Raw genomic sequence first — 20,683 nt, 5'->3', positions numbered from 1 at the left:
CACAGCAGACAGCACATGTGCTTTAGGTACAAGGTCTCATTTTGCCTTTTATATTGAGAATCTGCCAGTATAGTGACACATCACACATGGCTGGGCAACAGAATTCGGTTTCCAGGTAGCCATGGTAAGCCAAAGGGTATGCGGAGTTGGCTTCTTCCACCTTCATAATGTGTGGAATGGTTTCAAATTGCAGTGCCCTCCTTTCCAAAGCAAGCAATGCTGGTTGGGTTTGCCATTTAAAAGGAGGGACTGCAGTTTTCAGGTGGACGTGCAGCACACACATCCACCCACCCCACCACGTGGCTATTCTCAGGGATGATCCTTTTTAGCCAAGCGCAAACAGCCCAGCATGAACAGGGTCCTTTTACTGTTCCCTTACAAAAATTCCCGTATTTCAACCAGGTGACCATGAATGATATCACTCTCCTGAGGCAAACACAAAAAGATATAGACAGAATGTTGCTTGAATGCAATCAAAAGCCAGAACCATAAACTGTCATGCTTTGTGCTGAAATGATTCCAGACTACCTGCTACTGGCTTGGCATTGTAATGTGTTCTACCAGGGAGGACGAAATAAGGCAGCTCTCCCCAGAAAGCTTCTGCAAAGGCTTTCAAAGTACCTCCAGGAGAGCTTCATGGAGATGTCCCTGGAGGATTCTCGCTCTATCCCCAGACACATTAACAGACTTTTCCAGGAACTGTACTGGCCACAAATGCATCCCAATTCTTCAGGGCAAATCATACATTAAACACAATTGCTTTAAAACCCTGTACTGTAGTTATAAATGTGCACTCACCAGAGGTGCCTTCTCTGGCTTCAGGGTCCAGGATCCCACCTTGGGATGGTATTGGCTCCAGGGTGATGAAAAGGTCTTGGCTGCCGGGGAGAATGTATTCACCACTTGCCTGATGCACATTCTCCTCCTCCTCTTCCCCATCCACAAAATCCTCCTCCCTGTTGCATAAGACTCTCCCCTTTCAGGTGTCCACGGACAGTGGTGGGGTAGTGGTAGGGTCCCGCCCTAGAATGCCATTCAGCTGAACGTAGAAATAGCATGTATGGGGCTCTAACCCGGAGCCACCATTTGCCTCCTTTGTCTTTTGGTAGGCTTGCCTGAGCTCCTTAAATTTCATGCGGCACTGCTGTGTGTCCCTGTTGTAGCCTCTGTCCACACGCCCTGTGTGATTTTGGCATATATATTAGCATTTCTTTTTTTTTATCAGAGTTCAGCCTGCACAGATCCTTCTCCCCATACATCAATCAGATCCAGTGTATCCCATTCGGTTCATGCTGGAGTTTGTTTGCGATTCTGGGGGGACTGCATGCTTAACTGTGCTGCTGAGCTTGCCTCGCTGACCAAACAGGAAATGAAATTTAATATTTCCTGGGGCTTTTCCTCTGTACTTGGCTAGTGCATCGGAGTTGAAAGTGCTGTCCAGAGCGGCCACATTGGAGCACTCTGGGATAGCTCCTGGAAGCCAAAACCATCGAATTGTGTCTGCACTACCCCAAATTCAACTCAGCAAGGTCAATTTTAGCACTACTTCCCTCGCCAGGGAGGAGTACAGAAGTCGATTTTAAGAGACCTTTAGGTCGACAGAACGGGTTTGGTGTGTAGACGCATTGCTTATAAAATCGACCTAACGTGGCTAAATTCAGCTTAACCTCATAGTGTAGACCAGGGCTCATATTGGCTTTTTGAAAATCCCAGTGCACAACCAGCTTGCAAAAATACATTTGAATGTTTACTTTCTATTGCATATTTACTCTCATTTTTGTAATATTCCTGAGCAAACAATGGAAATAACAGTCAGCTTCAAGCAGCACCTCCCTAATCTGCATTTCATGTAGTCCTGTATCTTGACAATAATTGGTACCAGATGCTGCCTCAAAGAAAGATGCAACAATTCTGCTAGTAGAGACTACCAGCGAACACTTAGGTACTGAGGGTTTAATGATGCTCCCATTGAAATCAATAGCAATACCTCCATTGACTTTAATGGAACAAGATTAGGTCATTATTCATCCCATTGATTTTCAGTGGGATTACTCATGTGCTTAAGGTTAGGCATGTGCATAAAAAGAGTTTCTCCTCAACCTCAAAGTAGTTGACTTATTCCCGGAGGCATGAGGATTTTATGTCCTTATACTGTTTATTGTATCATATAATATAGCTGTGGATATTGATTATTCATATCAATATCTAATACTTTTAAAAAAAATCTTGATAAGCTCTTGCTATCAATAACAGTTTGGACCAGCAAATCCCAGTAGTTATGGTAAAAGCAATCCCTCATTCCTTCTTTCCAATTTCCCTTTTTTCAGTTTTAAATATTTTGCCTTCTAGTTTCCTCGGATATATTTTTACTAGTATTATGGTCATTAGGTAAATATTAGGTAAACAGAAGCTCTGAACCATCGTTTGTATGCCTCTATCATATAACTGCTTATACCACTCATCTGCCAACTTTAGTTGTAATCTTTTTTAGTCTATCCTCATATGAAAGGCATTCCATGAATCTAATAATTGTGTTAGTCTTCCCTGAAACTATTCTGTTTCTGCTATATCCTTTTTGAGATGAGAACTGAATACAGCATTTAAATTGAGGATGTACCATCAAAGTAAATGATGACATTATAATACTTTCAGTATTATCCTCTATCCTCTTTCTTAATTCAAATTTAATTCAACCTAACATCTTATTGCTTTTTTGCTGTGTCCTTTTGGCAGATGTTTTCAAAGTCATGTCATTGTCTAAGTTGCTGAAGTAATGCCAAGAACTATTCCTGAGTAGCTGCAGTTAATTTAGAATCCATCAATGTCTATGACTATTCATCTTGTTTCTTCCAAAGTGCCTCTATTTGCACTTGTCTACACTGAAAGAAATTTGCTATAATTTTGCCCAATTGCCTACTTTAGCTACACCACCAATTCAACAACTTAACTTTAAGCATCTACTGTAGTCTCATTGTCTTCGTATTTAAGTGTTTGGCTGAGCAGGAATGAGACCACTCATGCTTAAAGTTAAATATCTGTATCTTTGCTAATCCAGGCCTCTGCCCTTCTATAGGATTTTTCCTTTTATTTATTGGACAGTGTCTTCTATATCCTGGAATTTTGAATCAAATGATAAATGTGTGAAAGTAATTCTGTATTTTAACCTTTCACATATGGGGCACAAACAAGAACCTGCAGCTATTATACTATAGCTGACAACCAAAGCAAGCCGGAATCTTGAAGTAGTGTATCCTTTACAGAAGCATTTGTTATTGAAACTTAATCACACTAGAACTTTCCACTTCCTTTATTTAAAAGTTTTCATTTGCCTTCAACTTGAGATATCATCACTTTTCCCCTTTACTGCTGTCTAATTCAAGAAGAGCCAAGTTTTATATCAAAGATGTTGTTCAATCAAACAACTTTCTATTTCCTATCAGTGCTGAATATTTTAGAACTCCACTCCAATTGGAAAAAATACAAGCACAAATTCATATTTGAAATCTTGGCTATTCCTGAGCCATAACAGCTTCAAAGGGCTACCAAAGGACTGGCAGGCACTCTAGTTTGTCAAAAATATCAAAATACTTTAGGCACTAAATTAATCCCTCTAAAATCAGTATGGTTTCAAACTCCTTTGAAATAAGATACAGAAAAAAGACTGATAAAAAAAAGTTAGTGTTTTATTATTTTTTTTTTAATGTAGGCATGTTGTTAGGCTAGGACAGGGATCGGCAACGTTTGGCATGCAGCTCACCAAGGTACGCCCCCTGGTGGGCCAGGCTGGTTTGTTTACCTGCCACGTCTGCAGGTTCAGCCGATCATGGCTCCCACTGGCCGCGGTTCATCACTCCAGACCAATGGGGGCTGCGGGAAGCGGCGAAGGCCGGCAGGCCGCATGCCAAACATTGCTGATCCCTGGGCTAGGACATTGGTTTCCAATTAAGGGCAAACTTTTTTTTGTTGTTGTTGTTGTTTGTTTTTTTTCATTTACAGAGCCCTAAAGAATTTCAAATAGAGATATGAACCCATTTCAAAATTCAACCTGTGATCAGTAGACTCCTACTATAGAAGACTTAGACTGAAAACTAAGAATTCAGCTACAAGTGTTGCCTGTGCTCAGCACGGCATTTGACACAGTGTTAGAAAGGGCACTAAACTGTGGCCTTCTATGCTAAGGACAGCACTGCTGAGTTTTGACCTGTAGGTGGGAGTATTCACATACATTTGATTTATCAGAAAAACTGAATGCCTTTTCTGGGATCTGAAACTTTATTTTCATAGTCATCTTTTGTGGACCCCTTAGACATAGTCTGCATACCTCCAGGGGTCCACAGACCACAGGTTGAAAACCATTGGGCTGAGAGATGTGACTATTAAGTTTTGGCTGATGAATCATGCTTAATTTCACTAAACTGGATGTCTGGGCCTAAATTGTGGTTAGTGGAATAAAAATGTGTGGTATAATTAGGGGTGGATATAAACAGGTAAGGAGAGTTGAAAGTTTCACTGTGAGCTGCTTTCCCTTGTCCATAATTACAGACTATACAATGCCCCTAAATTTGATGTCTGAAATTCTGGACCCATAATCATGGTCATAAGAACATAAGAACATAAGAAAGGCCGTATCGGGTCAGACCAAAGGTCCATCTAGCCCAGTATCTGTCTACCGACAGTGGCCAATGCCAGGTGCCCCAGAGGGAGTGAACCTAACAGGCAACGATCAAGTGATCTCTCTCCTGCCATCCATCTCCATCCTCTGACGAACAGAGGCTAGGGACATCATTCTTACCCATCCTGGCTAATAGCCATTTATGGACTTAACCACCATGAATTTATCCAGTCCCCTTTTAAACATTGTTATAGTCCTAGCCTTCACATCCTCCTCAGGTAAGGAGTTCCACAAGTTGACTGTGGCTGCGTGAAGAAGAACTTCCTTTTATTTGTTTTAAACCTGCTGCCTATTAATTTCATTTGGTGACCCCTAGTTCTTGTATTATGGGAATAAGTAAATAACTTTTCCTTATCCACTTTCTCAACATCACTCATGATTTTATATACCTCTATCATATCCCCCCTTAGTCTTCTCTTTTCCAAGCTGAAGAGTCCTAGCCTCTTTAATCTTTCCTCGTATGGGACCCTCTCTAAACCCCTAATATTTTAGTTGCCCTTTTCTGAACCTTTTCTAGTGCTAGAATATCTTTTTTGAGTTGAGGAGACCACATCTGTACACAGTATTCGAGATGTGGGCGTACCATGGATTTATATAAGGGCAATAATATATTCTCCGTCGTATTCTCTATCCCCTTTTTAATGATTCCTAACATCCTGTTTGCTTTTTTGACCGCCTCTGCACACTGCGTGGACATCTTCAGAGAACTATCCACGATGACTCCAAGATCTTTTTCCTGACTCGTTGTAGCTAAATTAGCCCCCATCATGTTGTATGTATAGTTGGGGTTATTTTTTCCAACATGCATTACTTTACATTTATCCACATTAAATTTCATTTGCCATTTTGTTGCCCAATCACTTAGTTTTGTGAGATCTTTTTGAAGTTCTTCACAATCTGCTTTGGTCTTAACTATCTTGAGCAGTTTAGTATCATCTGCAAACTTAGCCACCTCACTGTTTACCCCTTTCTCCAGATCATTTATGAATAAATTGAATAGGATTGGTCCGAGGACTGACCCTTGGGGAACACCACTAGTTACCCGTCTCCATTCTGAGAATTTACCATTAATTCCTACCCTTTGCTCCCTGTCCTTTAACCAGTTCTCAATCCATGAAAGGACCTTCCCTTTTATCCCATGACAGCTTAGTTTACGTAAGAGCCTTTGGTGAGGGACCTTGATCCCCCTTGGGACTGGATCCCCCTTGTCCACATGTTTGTTGACCCCTTCAAAGAATTCTAATAGATTAGTAACACACGATTTCCCTTTACAGAAACCATGTTGACTATTGCTCAAGAGTTTATGATTTTCTATGTGTCTGACAATTTTATTCTTTACTATTGTTTCAACTAATTTGCCCGGTACCGACGTTAGACTTACCGGTCTGTAATTGCCGGGATCACCCCTAGAGCCCTTTTTAAATATTGGCGTTACATTAGCTAACTTCCAGTCATTGGGTACCGAAGCCGATTTAAAGGACAGGTTACAAACCTTAGTTAATAGTTCCGCAACTTCACACTTGAGTTCTTTCAGAACTCTTGGGTGAATGCCATCTGGTCCGGGTGACTTGTTAATGTTGAGTTTATCAATTAATTCCAAAACCTCCTCTAGTGACACTTCAATCTGTGACAGTTCCTCAGATTTGTCACCTACAAAAGCCAGTTCAGGTTTGGGAATCTCCCTAACATCCTCAGCCATGAAGATTGAAGCAAAGAATCTATTTAGTTTCTCCGCAATGACTTTATCGTCTTTAAACGCTCCTTTTGTATTTTGATCATCAAGGGGCCTCACTGGTTGTTTAGCAGGCTTCCTGCTTCTGATGTACTTAAAAAATATTTTGTTATTACCTTTAGAGTTTTTGGCTAGCCGTTCTTCAAACTCCTCTTTGGCTTTTCTTATTACACTCTTGCACTTAAGTTGGCTGTGTTTGTGCTCCTTTCTATTTGCCTTACTAGGATTTGACTTCCACTTTTTAAAGGAAGTCTTTTTATCTCTCACTGCTTCTTTTACATGGTTGTTAAGCCACAGTGGCTCTTTTTTAGTTCTTTTACTGTGTTTCTTAATTTGGGGTATACATTGAAGTTGGGCCTCTATTATGGTGTCTTTAAAAAGGGCCCATGCAACTTGCAGGGATTTCACTTTAGTCACTGTACCTTTTAACTTTTGTCTAACTAACCCCCTCATTTTTGTATAGTTCCCGCTTTTGAAATTAAATGCCACAGTGTTGGGCAGTTGAGGTGTTCTTCCGACCACAGGGATGTTGAATGATATTGTATTATGGTCACTATTTCCAAGCAGTCCTGCTATAGTTACCTCTTCGACCAGCTCCTGCGCTCCACTCAGGATTAAATCTAGAGTTGCCTCTCCCCTTGTGGGTTCCCGTACCAGCTGCTCCATGAAGCAGTCGTTTAAAGTATCGAGAAATTTTATCTCTGCATTTCGTCTTGAAGTGAAATTTTCCCAGTCAATATGGGGATAACTGAAATCCCCCACTATTATTGGGTTCTTAATTTTGATAGCCTCTCTAATTTCCCTTAGCATTTCATCATTACTATTACTGTCCTGGTCAGGTGGTTGATAATAGATCCCTAATGTTATATTTTTACTAGTGCTCTTTATTAATAGTACAAAACAACAAGGAGCTCTGCTAACATTAAAAAAAATTGGTATCATACTAAAAATCACTACCAATTATGTGTTTTGTTTAAAGATAGCTATAAAAAATTAGACAAAAAATATGCTTTGGAAGCAGTCCAAAAAAGCTTTCTTTGGGCAAGAATGACAGCTACGTTCCCTGGTGGCTAGCTGGAAGGAGGGGTCTCCTGAAAGGCTGGCTGCTCATCCTTCAAATCCATTTCTTAACTCTATGTAAACATACTTGTTTTAAAATGATCTAGACCCTACTACAACATCATATGTGTGTGCATGTGCTTAGAATCTAATAAAAAGCAGTTTTAAATAAAAGTACACCTGGTTTGTATCAATAATTTATCAGACAGATGTGCTGTCTTTATTCCTAACGCTGCATAAAAAGGAACAGCTACGTTACCATTTCTGTGGTTTATGAGAAACCCCATGTACAGATATGGTGAGCCACCCAGGAGTGGTAAAAATGGTGGAGAGGAAGAGGATAATTGTTGCAAGGGGTTTGCTGTGCTGTGTAAGAGGGGAGGACGTGGAATTTCCCCATGTTGTAGTCTGTGAGTCAATTTACGGATATATTCAATTACTGGTACTCAGGACCTTAGGCCGGTGGCCTGGTGAAGGAATTATGTCGGAAGGAAAATCTGGAAAGAAAGAACAGTTGTAAATGATTTTGGGAAACAGCTTGACTGACTTTGTATGGGAGCATGGTAATGATCTCTGGAAACCTGGGAGCTTTACCGGAACTGGAGTATTCCTGCAGCTCTGTAAGCAAATGGTACCAATGCTAATAAATAAACAGACCAGTTAAAGGCAAATTAAAGAAAATTAAAAAAAAATTAAAAAACACCAAAAAAGTATCCAGCCTGAGGGCAACTCAAATAGCAGCACTGGAGAAGCAGTGAGTGAAAGAGAGAAGTGTTGAATTAAAACAGCAAACAGGGAAAAGTGAAGGAGTTATTAAAGCCTTACTGAAGGATTCTCAGGATAAAACCTAGGCAGATTAATAGGGAACGTAAGAGACAAAGTTGTGCTCTCAGAGCCATGTAGGGAGAGAAGAAGGAAATAGTGACTGTGATTCAAAGGAATCATAGGCTGGGAAGGGAGGGATGGGTAAGAGGAGGACCCTGATTTGTATCCTTCTTATTATAATAATAAAGGAATAATCCCCATTTCCTTTGGGCTCTTCTGGGCAGTCCCCATATCATTGCTTGCTTGAAACACTGGAAAAACCACAGAGTGCCACACCCATAACCCCCACAATGAAGAAGATTAGTCCCCAGTGGAGTAACCAAGGAGAGGGAAAATGGGTAGAGAACAGGCCCTTCGCCCCTAACCAGAGTAGAGTTGTGGGAAAATTGGTTGACCTGCTAACCTGGAGCACAGCCTTAGGGTGACTGGCAAAGATAGCCGGCACTTCCAGTCTCACTCCACCAGATGTGGTAGCAACTCCCACTCTCCTCCCAGAGCCAGGATAAGGGCTACAGGTGTGGGTTCCTAGATGCTTTCACCCAAGGAGCCCAACTTCTAGATTTCTTGCTGTTCTCTGTAGTTTTTCTTTGCTTAAGTTTTCCTTCACTCCTAAATTCTTCTCTCTCTCATGTTGCCCCTTTTTCTGCCCCCCTCTTCCCCTCTTCTCCCTCACTCTCCCCCACCATTTTTCTTCTTTTGTGTGTTTTTTATTTTAAAAGTTAAGTATTAAGGCCAGGGGCAGCTCCAGGCTCCAGCACGCCAAGTGCGTGCTTGGGGCGGCAAGCCGCAGGGGGCGCTCTGCCGGCGCCACGAGTGCGACAGGTAGGCTGCCTCCGGCGGTTTGCCTGCGGAAGGTCCGCTGGTCCCACGGCTTCGGCGGACCTCCTGCAGGCATGGTCCGCTGAAGCCGCGGGACCAGTGGACCCTCCACAGGCAAACCGCCGGAGGCAGCCTGCCTGCCATGCTTGGGGTGGCAAAATCCCTAGACCCGCCCCTGATTAAAGCCACAGTTACATTTACTTTACTGAAAGTATTTTACTGCCCTTGAAAATATGGTTGCCAAGCAATAAGAAATGTTGCTACTAATCCTGCTTGGAAGCAGTTTTACAAAAAGCAGTAAATTATTACAAAAAAGAGAGAGAGAGAGAGAATCAGGCCCATTGCCATTTATTTCCAGGGCCATAAAGATTTGTGGCTTTGCATGAATCAAACTCATTTAAAGCAATAGCTCTCACAAATAAAACTTTAAAAAATGCCAGGGCTTAAAAAAAAAAAAAGGCAGGTCCTACAAAAGTCGGGACAGAGCCCCTAATCCCTGGCAGCTTGAAACTTGAAGATGGCTCCTAAAATGTGTCCACTCTGGAAATTTCATTAAGGTTGGCTGAGCATGAAGGGAAGATTCAGATTACACTTGCCATGGCACCCCCTAGATCCCCTGATTTGTACAAGGATGGGTGGAGTAAATTCACTGTTTATGTGGAGTTTACAAGAGGGATGTTAGGACAACATTTGTTGTTAAACACAGGTCCCACTTATTCCTTGATAAGTATCCAGAATAAAAACGCGTTTGAATCTCCGGCTAAAGTTAAAACCTTACAAAGGTTTAATAAGGCACAAAGTGTTGTTTCTTTTTTCAGGAATATTCTTTATCTCATAATAATAAATAAATAAAGGGCAATTTGGAATTTGGCTTAATAATTTTTTTTAAAAATCCTAAAAATGAATGTTTTAAAAATTAAAAAGGTTAGTTAATTTTGCTAACAGGTCCTATGAAAAATGCCTCCTGTCACACCCTGAAGCCAGTGGAGATTTCATGAAGCTACGGGCTAGCAGCCCCTAAGGCTTCTGAAGAACTGGAGTGGCCCATGTAGCCCCCCAGAAGTTCAGGCAATTGCAGAAAACAACAGGAAATGTTGGTCAAAAATAAAATAAAATGGGGTACAATTAGGGGCGGCTCTAGGATTTGCGCCGCCCCAAGCAGGGCGGCACGCCGCAGGGGGCGCTCTGGCGGTCGCCGGTCCAGCAGCTCCAGTGGACCTCCTGCAGACGTGCCTGCGGAGGGTCCGCTGGTCCCGCGGATCCGGTGGACCTCCCACAGGCAAGCCTGAGGATGCTCCACTGGAGCCGCGGGACCAGCGGACCCTCCGCAGGCATGCCTGCGGGAGGTCCACCGGAGCCGCCTGCTGCCCTCCCACGGGACGCTGCCCCAAGCGCACGCTTGGCGCGCTGGGGTCTGGAGCCAGCCCTGGATACAATTAAAGCAAAAATCCTAGTTATAGACCCTGAACCTTAGGTATCCAAAGAAGGCAAAAGCCAGCCTAAAAAAAACAACTGATGGGCTTTTAAGCCAAGTAGTTTTCATGGAACAGTGAAGCCCAATAACACTGCCCATGGCTAGTCCTTAAACGTAAAGGAAAGATTTGAAGGCTTGTAATGGATTTTTGTCCTCTTAATTGGGTAACCCCACTGATGGCCCCCATTGTAGTTAAGTATCAGGAGGTGATGGCCTCCATTGTAGGAAGGGCCCAAATTTTGAATTTGGCCAATGCTTTCTTTGCTATCCCTTTGCATCATGACAGCTATTACCAAATTCACTTTCACCTTTCAAGCAAAGCAGTTGTGTTTTTCCAGGGTTCCCCTAGGCTAAAAAAATAGCCCTATTATTTGTCATGCTGATGTAGTCAAGCTGTGGAATAAAATGCTTGAAAAAGACAGTGAGATTTTACAGTCAAAAAACAAAAATATTAAAAGTATTAAATAGGGTATTACAATAAAATCAGGAAACTGGGTTTAAAGTAAGCCTCCAAAAAGGGCAGTTGTGCTCCCAACAAGTGAATTACCTTAGAGTGACTTTGGGATAGGAGGGACATTCCCCTGATCAACAAAAAGTGGAGCTGATTCTTAAATTTTCAGCTCTCACAGATGTCACAGCTTTTAGATCCTATCTGGGCATGGTTAATATCACCAGAGATTTTATTAAGGGATTTTCAAAAAAGGCAGCCCTGCCAAATAAATTGTAAAAAAGGGAGCAGAATAAAACAATGTTTGTGCTGCACTTGCAATTACAAAAAGGGGAATGGAAACTGTGCTGAGTCGGAGCCATGGAACAGGGCTCTGCCCCATGGCTTATGAATCCAAAACTTTAAGTAGAGAATGGGTTTACTCCCTGTAAAAAGGAGATTTTGGCACTAATTTGGGCTTTGCAGAAGTCAGAATATTTAATGGGATTGTTCCCGTGTTACTAAAAATTGACCACTTCCCAGTGAAACATATGCTTACTGGCAAAATTAATAATGGTCATGTGTCCTAAGCAAGCCGTAAGCAAATCAGGGCTAAAACATTTTCTGAGCCCCAAGTGGGTAATCAAAACATAGTGAAAAGTGCAAAAGCAAGGGTTGGGGGGGGGACATGGGGACTCAGGCCTAGATGGGTTTAAGTACAAGTTAATAAGTTTAGCTTAAATGTTTAAGTAATACCTTCCACTATATTGGGAGGGGAAAAGGTTGTTTTGCTTTGTGTTTTAAATTATTAATTGTATAAAAGCTAAAAAAAAAAAATTAAAAACAGTGCAATCCTGTGTACTGCTTTTGCTGGCATGTGGATCACAGGCCTATTCCTTTAATGGTTTGAATCTGGGCTGGTGTGCCTGCAGCATGGGAAAACTTCCAGTGAATGACAGTGGTGTGCAAAGTAAATAATACAGTGAAAACTAATGTCAACCCTGGTGGCCAGAAAAATCTCAAGCAGTGCTGCCAATGCCTACTGAAAATGTTTAAACATTAATGAAACAAAATTGACCCCATCCACGAGCCACCTCCAGAAGCCACAATGAAGGTACATCTGCTAGTAAAAAAAAAAGGACTTTGGAACTACAAATTGGTTACAAATGCTAGTTTAAATTTTAGTTCTTTTTTCTAACTGTAAAACCCTCTGCATTCATTTATAAATTGACATCTCCAAGCAGACAGCACAGGGAAATGGCAATTCATTTTAGGCTGAAATACTCCCTTTCATTACAAATATTTAAAAAAAAATGGAAAAGGGCAAAACTACAAATAGTAGCACCAGAAGGGAAATGTCCATCCGGGACAGAGAGGGAGGGTGGTATAATGGGTTCAGGTCCTAAGCTGGGATTTAAGAGAAACAAGTTGAAAACCCTCCCTCTCACAGAGTCTGAGCCACAATCTCTTTACCTAATCTGTACAATATGGGTGAAAGCACTTTCCTACTTCTCAGGGCTGTTGTTAGGATAAATACAAGTGTTCACTTACTATGATAATTTAGGCGATATAGGTAGTTATCCAAGACACTTTAGCATGGTCTACACTACAAACTATAGCAAGTAACAACCCCTGCTTTGAGCAGGGGGTTGGACTAGATGACCTCCTGAGGTCCCTTCCAACCCTGAGATTCTATGATTCTATAAGGAGAGTTTGCCAGTATCCCTATAACAAACCCTTTATAATGTAAATGAGGTGTGTGAAACAAGGCTTTAGAAGACAGGGAGGGGAGGGAAAGGCAGGGGCCAGGGTAGATGGGTGTCACAGGGTTCAGGGTTCAATCCAGACCAGTAAGGGGCAGTGTCACCACTTGCCCTGAAACTCTAGGTGGCTCATAATGCTTTGCTGCTGTAGCTCTCCAGTTGGGATGCTTACAAGCAGCCTACAAGCACACAGGTCACACCCTGAGTATCAGTGTGCTAGTTAACTGTGGTTCAGCAGCTAGCAGCCTGTCTACAACCTCACAGCCCCATTGCGGCTTCCACCAGCCTTTGCTACTACTTGTAGGGTGACTCCAACATACTCCCATTTCCCCAAAACCCTGATTTTCCCCCAAACCCTGTGTTCTGTAAACTCCAGCCCTTGCCTGGACTGTTCAGAGAAATAAGGTTTGTTTGTTCCTCTAAAGACACAAAAGCACCTCATAGATCAATAACTTAACTAGGATAAATGCACCCTTCCTTTTAAACATAGCACTGATTTGGTTTATAGAAAAAATAACACAAATAAAATAAAAATAACACAAATCTTTTAACAATAGGACATAGGTTAAGTGATGCCAACTAAAAGGAACAAAGTAAAAACACACATCTAAGAGTCTAAAACTTAACCCTAGCAAGATACAAGCTTTGTTCAAGATGTTTTTGACACATATATCCAGTTCCCACAGACTTCAAATCTACCCCACCCCCTTTCTCGAAGGACTCATCTTTCTCAGGTTGCAAGAGCTCTGTTTCCTTGCATCTGTCTAGCCATGCATAACAATTCTCTGGACCTCCCTTTTTAGTCCAGTAAAACTTTTAAAAGCATATTTCACAAAGTTCATTGACCTTGCTTCAAAAAGCAGGATGACCTCATGCTATTCTTTCCTTCCTCTAGTGTGCTAATTTCTGTATAAATGAAGCCTCCAATGTTTTTGGTCACACCTTGCTCAATTTCTTTGGAGGCAAGTAGATATTTATGACATCACCTCTCATCTGGGGGACACCTGTTTGTCCCTTTGTTTGGGTGATAGACTGTAAAGCATAATATCATATATAATATAATTCTTTAAATAGTGTTAATATATACAATTCACAATGATATTAATCAGCAGCATGTAATAGGCTTTCATAATAGACTATGCTCAAAACACTTTTATATTAAAGTAATATTGTATACCAGGGGTCGGCAACCTCTGGCACACGGCTCACTAGGGTAAGCACCTGGGCAGGGCGGGCCGGGCCAGTTTGTTTACCTGCCACGTCGGCAGGTTCGGCAGATTGCAACTCCCACTGGCCGCGGTTCGCCATCCCAGGCCAATGGGGGTGGTGGGAAGCCACGGCCAGCACATCTCTCACCTGCGCCGCTTCCTGCCGTCCCCATTGGCCTAGGACAGCGAACCGTGGCCAGTGGGAGCAGCGATCCACTTAACCTGCCGACGCGGCAGGTAAACAAACTGGCCCGGCCCGCTAGGGTGCTTACCCTGGTGAGCTGCGTACCAGAGGTTGCCGACCCCTGTTCTATACAATCAGTTGATTCAATTGCCTATCATGTGAGGTTAACTCCCCTTCTGCTTCCCTCCACCCCTGGCTTTATAGACTAGTAAATCTTTGCAATGTAGTCTTTGAAAAGTAAAACCTAAACCAAGATTCTCTCTCCTGCTGGGTTTAGACACCATGCTGTCTCCTCCTCCACTTGTTTGCTTGTTAACTTTGTTTAAAAAATGGACCTTTCTCCTCTTTGCCTAAAGACTGGTCTGGTCACTCTTTTGTCTAAGGCAGACTGTGTTTCTACAGTGCTTGCCAAACACATTTTAAGAATCTTATTTAAAAGCATATTCATAACTTTTTGTACACCCTGCACATATACTATGTAAGAATATTAATGATCAGTGAGTTATTAGATTTCCAGAGATATCTTACATAACACCCTTTAGATACAGATTATAACCACAATGGGTTGGAGTACAATGAATTGGTCAGGCAAGCTGAAACTCATTATCTGATACCAGTAAGTGCCTGGCCTTCTGCCGCTGGCATGATCTGGGGGTCACAGTGGCAGGGCCGGCTCCAGGGCTTTTGCCGTCCCAAGCAGAAAAAAAAAAAGCTGTGATTGCGATCTGCAGGAGCTCTACCGCCACCGCTTCAGTCTTCGGCGGCAATTTGGCGGCAGGTCCTTTGCTCTGAGAGGGAGTGTGGGACCCACCACCAAATTGCTGCCGAAGAGCCGGACGTGCCGCCCCTCACCATTGGCCACCCCAAGAACCTGCTTGCTGGGATGGTGCCTGGAGCTGGCCCTGCACAGTGGGATAGTTAAAATGAGGATTTATTTGAAATGTTTTATCTTTTCTAAAAATGCTGTCATTTCTTTTGTTTCTTTTAATACATGTTAAAAACGTTTTCATTTGGTATATATCAAGTGAAATGGAATCCTTGGCAACAAAATCTCAAGTCAAGTAAAGATTGTTACAGAAAGAAAAGTAACCAGTACAATTACTTTTAAATGATAACCTAGCCTAAAAAAACAACTTATCCAATCCACACAATGTGGTGAATGCAGGGCTGGCTCCAGGTTTTCTACCGCCCCAAGCGGGAAAAAAAAAAAAAAGCCGCGGCAGCACGATCACGCCGCTCCACTCTTCGGCGACAATTCGGCAGCAGGTACTTCACTCTGAAAGAGACTGAGGGACCCGCCGCCAAACTGCCGCCAAAGACCCGGACATGCCGCCCCAATAGCATCCGGTACCGCCCCTTGGTATTGGCCGCCCCAAGCACCTGCTTCTTTAGCTGGTGCCTGGAGCCGGCCCTGGGTGAACGTATTGTGACATGCTGATTTCAGCATTCTCAGAAGCCAATGACTGAACTGGCATGGAAACTGAAGAATCCTCCTGCCTCTAGAGATTGTCCCTCCATGCCAGGTTAGAGGCACATTGGCTGCAGCAGCATGTGAAATCTGCCAAATGCAGTAGTTGTTTTCCTCTTGAGCATGACTTCATCTTTCAAAGCTGTCAGTTGAGCACTGTTTGTGAGTATTCAATTAATTTAAGCTTTGCCTGTCAGTCAGACCCCATCCTTTTCAACCCATTTTCATTTGAACATCGTGTCACTTGCTTTTTAACAAACATTATAAAGCTGGCCTAAGCATTACTACAAAGAAGGACAGTCCTTGCACACAGGAAAATAAAAAGCCTGAGGCTGAAACATACATTTGAAAGTACATGTTTTTATTGCAGAAAAGCTAAGCAGTGCTCATTAATGGAATCAGACCCATTCGCACATCCACACAGTGGTGAACATTTGGAAATGAAAGAATTCACTCCTGTCTGCATGATGTACACTGGTGAGCATAATCCAAACTCCTCAGTGGGAGCCCATTTTAATGAGAAAACCCACCATCCCTTGCATTGAGTACAAGATCATAGACCCTTTAATACAGAGGAAGTGGTCACAGAACAAATTTTCCATTCATAGGTGAGGGTACACCTATGAATGGAAATATGTTTGTATTATTTGTTATTATGTACAGAAGAAATGGATATCAAACAATAATTAGGAAATGCTGGGCCTGCTTGTCTACTGTTTTGTAACTCTTGTAGTCCTCTGCAACTGTGCTAAGCGTGTATAAAAAAAGCACCCAGTCAGAATTATCTACCAACACCAATGGTAGTGTCTAACACAAACTTTACACAGATATAAATGACTACACAAGTTGAGGGGTGAAGGAGAAAAAGAACTTTGTGTGAGAATACATTTTAAATATTTATAGGCCTATAAAAACAGACGTCTGAACCTCAAATAATAAAGAATTGAGTCAACTAATTGTGCACAATATTACTGTATTATAAAAGAGTATCAAGAAAGGTCTCTTAATAAACAGTGAGTCACAGGCTTTCATAATACCATTGTGAAATGTATGCATTAACACTGTATGAGGAATTAAAGTCTGTGACTAAACATGGAGAAATAGGTTTTCTCCCAGACAGGAGGGAATCCACCTGTCTCCACTGTAAATTAATCATTATGGAATCAACCAGTGAAAGCCCTGTTTACATCTGAATCAGCATGGGGAAGGGAAGGTAACAGGATGAGAAGAACAGCAGGAAGCTTTCTTGCCTCTTGTAGAAGAGTCAATGAACTTTCGGAGATATAAACAGAAACGGAACCATTTTAATATTCATCTCTTGAGGCATTGAAGGGGACAGAGGTCTTCAAATTATACAACATTGGATCCTTCAGACAAGAGGACTGAAGTATCTGGGAACTGACTTTAGGTGAGTAAACTGCTTAGGCAAAGATTGTATTTTGCTAAAATTAAGTTTTAGTCCTAGAAGCATATTTTCACATTTGTTAACTTGTAACCCTTTTTACGTGTATTCCTTATACTTGGAATAACTTTAACCTATGTCTTTTTGTTAAATAAATTTGTTTTACTTTTACCATAAACCAATTTAGTTCTGTGACTGAAATAAGAGTTTTTGTCAAACCCCAGTTAAATTTAATGAAATGCAGTTTATTGTCTTTTTAAAGAAGCAACAAGCTTCACAACTTCTGGGAGCATTCCAGGAGAGTGCTGAACATCACAGGGCAGATTATTGGTTGGAAATATGGACTGGGCATGTGTTGGTGTCACCCTGAAAAAAGTAACTGGATAGTAACTGGAAGCCAGGGTGTGACCTGCATGCTTGTCTGCTGGTTGTTGGTTTCAGGGCTGTGAGCCACAGCAGCTTAGTATTTAAGGTACCCAGAGTTGCTTACTAGTCTGGGTGATCCCTAAAACATCACAGAATGAAATGCATTTGGATGAAAATTAGGCACCAGACCCTCATTTGGTTTATATTGGTTTATCTCCATTGAAGTAAATGGAGCTTCATCTACTAAGGAATCTGGCTGTAGGATATTGTTACAATTAGCAACCCACTTCACAGAACATAGATACATATTTAATTTTGTTATGGTGTCTTGTATTTTCCACAAAACAAACAGCATCTGCCTCATGCTATCCAAGCAACTATTGATTAACACCTTCTTTTCCCATACTTTAAAGAAAGAGCTAAGACAACCTCCAAATGACATCAGAATAGAGAGCCTCATCCTTCTCTCACCTACTTCTACATACTGTAACCTCCCTGACTCCATCAGAGTCACTCCTGATTTGTACCAGTAAAAGTCTGAGGAGAATCAAGCCAAGCAAGTTTTTGTTTGTCTTTTAATTTTTGGAAGAGGTGCCCTTCTGTTTCTAATTCATGTGTGTGGGGGAGTGTGCTGCTAACAAATGTCCCTCTGAAATATTTCAGTGGAAAGAAAAAAAGACCTAGACTGAAGTAAAACCTTAATGTGAGGACTAGAGCCGTCACCAGGTACAAGCTGACTAAACAATTGCTTAGGGCCCCAATCAGCTCAAGCGGGGCCCCCTTAGTATGTGTTGTGTGTGGGGGGAGGGGAGGTGGAATATTCATGTTGAAGGCCCCCAATAGCTTAGCACCACCTCCAGTGAGGACTCCATTTTTTGTTGTTATTTTAACAATTTTTACTATAATCTGAGACTGCATAACATGCTTAACTCTGATGTAGTTTGTATTCAATATACATTAAGAAACGGTATATATAATGGTATAGTTGGCTGGTGTCTTTCAGAAGACTGTTTAAATGGAAAGAAAATACAAGGCTTTGCTAATAATAAATAAGATGTACAAGTAATCTTCCCCATCTGTTGTATTTAAAATGAGGGTATACGGTAACTGCATAGTTTTCAAATGACAAAACAGAAGTCCTGCACTCTAGTTGGTATTAAAAAATGCCATGGCAATCTTCATGAGTATGGATGTTAATGCAGTGATTTGGTTGAATTCTAATATGAGGTATACTTAATCTTGCCTCAGTGTAGAGAAATAGACTAGATGTCCTCTGAAGTCTCTTCTACTCCTACATTTCTATAATTCTGTGCTCTCTCAGTATGGTGTTTCCTGGGTCCTTTACATGTCTATTCCCAGACATTGTAATATTTGAGGGGTTTTAAAGATGTAGATTTTTTAGTAAAGAAAATATACTGGTAATAATGTTTTTGGGAATTACCTAGACTCCAATGAAACACACTTTGGACATTAGCTCTCCTTAAGAAAGTTTTCAGTTTGGATGTTGTCATGGTTACATGGTGAGCTGTGTCTTAGACCCCTTTACAGTTCCTCTTCACTGCACTCAGGTGACAGGTTTCACTACCATCACCCTTCCCTGGTGGAACCACATGTTCCTTACCACTCTGAGACTGGTCTTTGGGCAAGAGACCCTTGTTTACCAATTGTGATAAGTCAACAGGCCCAGTTGTATTTGGCATCCGCAAGAAACTTTCTTCTGCGTGCCTCTGACCAGTAGCTGATTAAAGTGATTCAAAACAACTTCAAAACAACTATATAGACCCAAATCTACATAGCACTAAAAGAAAAGGATTAGAACAAAAAAAAAGTCTAAGAGCCAGGGTCTTACCAAAAGCTTATCATTTCTCTCAAACCTTGGGTAAGACTAACTACTCCAGACCCTTCCTGCAGAGCCTGTGTCTCAGTCTGTTCTGTTCTCTGCAAACAACCCCCTATGACTGAACCCCTCAAGCCTTCTAGAAAGTGATTTGTAACTCTTCAGCTACAGGCCTTCAGGTTGGCAAACAAGCTCTGTAACTTTTGGCTAATGCCTAGAAATAGCCTCTTCCCAATTATTGACTGAGCCATTGTTCTCTTAACACACTTGATGTCTTACCCAAAGATGTCTTATCTCTGGTCATTGTTTCATTTCCCACCTGTTCTTCCCCCTCTTGATTTAATGTCATGTAGACTGACCCAATAATATCAAGCTGGTAAACTGAGGTACACCTAATATTTATAAAAAATTAGACATCTCCCTCATTCTCCACTATAAGGACCCAGTCCAATCCCCATACATTAATTGCAAAATGCCTAAAAGCCGAATAAAGTTTTGTCCATCAAAGGAATCATTTTGTGAAGTCAATTGATTTGTTTCTGCTAATGCCAAATATTAATTTGGTCTGTTGATTACTATGGGATCAGGATTTGGCCCTGTCAGTGAAATCCTGGCTCCACTGAAGTCAATGGGAGTTGACTTCAAAAGGGTCAGGATTTCACCATACATGCAATTGATTATTACAGGCATGATCATGAAATACTAGCTTCCCTGCAAAATTTCATGATTTTGAAATATTTTTGTTTTACTATCTGGAAAACATGTCATGGGAGACTGAGGTATATTTTGTTTGGTAACTATACTTTTTCAGTCATTAAGTGTGACTACTGTGACTAGTGTGGCTGGTCAGTTTATCCACTAAAAATTATGGTATTAAGCTTATGTACCAGTAGTAGGCTCTGCACTTAATGACTCTGTGTATAAATTGAGACCAATTCATTCTATTGTAACCTGACATTGTTACTTGCTGGTTGTCTTTGAAGAGTCAGATTGTGAGGAGATTTGAATCCACAGAGTGAGATAATTCTACACTTCTGTTCTGCAATAAAAATGAAGCATTATAAAATGTATGACTTCAGCCTTATGGCATTTTTTTTTATCTGTGTATGATGACTGCTTTTATTTGCAATAATTGAACTTTAAGGGATAAACCATTGGGGCAAATAAACCTAGCACTACTCAAAACAATGTTCATATCAAGATTCATAAAAATATACTTTCGTAGAATGAAAGACAGCTATGAAATGGATATAAGTCCCCAATACACTCAAGTGAGTACTGTTGATGTAGTGCATCTGAGTGGCAGCACACATATGAAAATCTGTCCTTTCTTATACTTATACTTAGTCTGTTGATGAATGGTTGTGTTTTATGATGTTTACATTTTTAAAAATTTGTTACCTCAGTCCTCAGGCCTGATACTGCAACATTGACATCAACTTGATTG

General features: G+C 41.3%; 1 long non-coding RNA gene across 1 annotated transcript; it reads left to right on the top strand.

The window, feature by feature from the left end:
• The first annotated feature begins 15,657 nt into the window (after positions 1–15,657).
• LOC123356626 lies at positions 15,658–20,286 on the top strand. Its single transcript, XR_006575398.1, has 3 exons — positions 15,658–15,793; positions 16,830–17,039; positions 17,813–20,286. It is a non-coding gene; the product is annotated as an uncharacterized LOC123356626 (long non-coding RNA).
• The last annotated feature ends 397 nt before the right edge of the window (positions 20,287–20,683 follow it).

This window comes from Mauremys mutica, chromosome 1, assembly GCF_020497125.1.
Source record: "Mauremys mutica isolate MM-2020 ecotype Southern chromosome 1, ASM2049712v1, whole genome shotgun sequence".
Taxonomy (NCBI): Eukaryota; Metazoa; Chordata; order Testudines; family Geoemydidae; genus Mauremys; species Mauremys mutica.
The sequence above is the reverse complement of the archived record's forward strand: the minus strand, read 5'-3'. Positions and strand labels throughout refer to the sequence as shown.